The sequence below is a fragment of the Penaeus vannamei genome, chromosome 16 (genome assembly GCF_042767895.1).
Source record: "Penaeus vannamei isolate JL-2024 chromosome 16, ASM4276789v1, whole genome shotgun sequence".
NCBI lineage: Eukaryota > Metazoa > Arthropoda > Malacostraca > Decapoda > Penaeidae > Penaeus > Penaeus vannamei.
Window position 1 is genome coordinate 31,195,894 of NC_091564.1, and position 2,500 is coordinate 31,198,393.

At 30.6% G+C, this 2,500-nt stretch overlaps 1 protein-coding gene across 1 annotated transcript in view; it reads right to left on the reverse strand.

The window, feature by feature from the left end:
• Nucleotides 1–543: 543 nt before the first annotated feature.
• LOC113810560 (PDGF- and VEGF-related factor 3) overlaps nucleotides 544–2,500 on the reverse strand; it is an 81,046-nt gene continuing 79,089 nt past the window's right edge. Inside the window, exon 6 of the mRNA XM_027362182.2 lies at nucleotides 544–2,500. This exon is cut by the window's right edge and continues 677 nt beyond it. The gene's annotated coding sequence lies outside the window, so the exon portion shown is untranslated.

The window sequence follows — 2,500 nt, forward strand, 5'->3', positions numbered from 1 at the left end:
AAACACACGCACACACACACACACACAAACACACACACACACACATATATGCATATATGTATATATACATACAAACAGACACGCATATGTATACATATGTGTGTGTGTGAGACAGACAGACAGACAGAGAGAGAGAGAGAGAGAGAGAGAGAGAGAGAGAGAGAGAGAGAGAGAGAGAGAGAGAGAGAGAGAGAGAGAGAGAGAGAGAGAGAGTGTGTGTTTACATATATATATATATATATATATATATATATATATATATATGTATATATATATATACACATATATATGTATATATGTGTGTGTGTGTGTGTGTGTGTGTGTGTGTGTGTGTGTGTGTGTGTGTGTGTGTGTGTGTGTGTGTGTGTGTGTGCGCGTGTGTGTGTGTGTGTGTATATGTATACATACATATATATGTGCATATATGTACATGTGTATACATACATATAAATATATATATATGCATATATATATATATATATATACATATATATAATTTGGCTAATAGAATTATAATTAGGAAGGGGAATTAATAAAAGATTATTTGATTCCCGTTGGTTTATTTCAAGATGAAAAATAAATTCTTTATTTTTGAACTTCATCTTCACCATCTAACTACAAAAAAGGAAAACAATGCACACGAATTTTCATTTCAATTAAAAACTATCATTTTCATTCAGAAGTTAAAGATAAAGACTTAAATTACATGTAAGTATTGAGAAATATGCCAATATGAATTGACATATATAAATAAACAAACAAAAAATTCTCACGTTGACACACTTGACACAAAAAACACATAAATCATATTTTATCAGGAAGTATATTTCGCGAATGTAACTGATTCGCAAAAATATATTTCTTTTTGCGAAACAGCTACCAAAAAGTAAAGCCTGAAATTCAGTTCCTTTGTTCTTCATAAAGATATGTATAATATGCTTAAAACAGTGGTATTAATGGGGATCCATTGTGAATGCAATTAGATCATACTTTTCTTTCTCTCATCTTCATTTCAGCTGTTTGTAATTTTGATAAATAAGATTGAAAAAGGTAGAACCACTATACCGACCTTTAAGGCAAGCTTTTTAATCAAGATATTTTTAATCATCTAAGACTTGTTAATTGACACACGGATAAGAAGAAAGGTAACTTGTTCATTCAAGACAACATATAAAAGATAACAAAAAAAAAGAAAACACGTTAAATTCTAAAGAAAAAGCACCGAACCCGCTGCATTTCAGCTCCGTTTAAGAAATACTAAAGTTATGCCTAATTGTCGATTTCTATGGCGAGGCCCGACCCAAAGAAAACGTGACACGCATAAATAAGGAAATAAATGCATATTTATCAGTCTAGACATGCATATCAACCGGCAAATAGATAGTTAAATGTATATCTATCAGATATATAGACAGATATGCCTTTATTTCTGCGTCTGTATTCATAAAAAGTCATTGGGGTTGGCCTGGCACAAGTTTGCCAAACCGTTCGTAAGTGTTCGTTACAGAAAACGAAAATGTTTTTTTTTTCTTTAATTTGTAGTCTTATTATAATCTTGGACGTTTCATAAATCACGTAAAGTATATCTAATCTACCAATATGATGAATTTGAAAGTACTTAATCTTAGTATTAAGTAAAACGAACACTCAATTATAACGTCAGCATCAAACGGAGTGAAAATCGTGTTTCACGAATGACATTCGTCTTTGTAAATAATAGCAAAATCTGTTGATATCTAATTATAGCTGTTGACACTTATTACACTGCATCTCTGTACATGGTTCTTACATGTTATTTCAAAATTAGTCAGTGAAACGAATATGTGTATTGTTATATAAATTTGTATCGTCATTATTTTTGGAGGAGAATTTACATAAATATATACTTTGAAGGTCTTGTACATTTCCTTTCAAAACTGAATAAATGCAGATTTTGTATTTCAATTGATACTATTCATAAAAAGTATGAATAATTTAAATATGTTTACCCTTTCGATGGCTGTCATTCTGTTTTCTATGATATATACATTACCACGTTTTCAGTTGAAAAGCAGGGGTAACAAAATTATTTCCCGCTAACCACATAAACCATGGACAGTGATTGTTGCTCACTGAATATAGATTGATATAATTTATTATTCTAATAATGATACATAGCTTACTCGGTGAATAACAAAATTTGACGTAAAATGTCAATCACAACACAAAACAAGGTGTTAAGAGCCTCTTTGTAAACATATAAAAGTAATTTGAATTGGTAACAATCCAAAACAGAGAAAATATTCTAAATAGACCGACTTAAAAATGCATTGGTTGATGTAGTGCTTGATCATTTCCATAAATTTAGGGAAGAAACAGTATTTTTTGGATTCAATTTTTGTTGACAGAGGCAAGATCTTTCTGCTTTACATATATTTGTATGAGAGAGAGAGAGGGAGAGAATGTACTTGATAAACGCTTTCTTTACTACACACGATCTCTCTTTTTCTTTCTTTCTTTC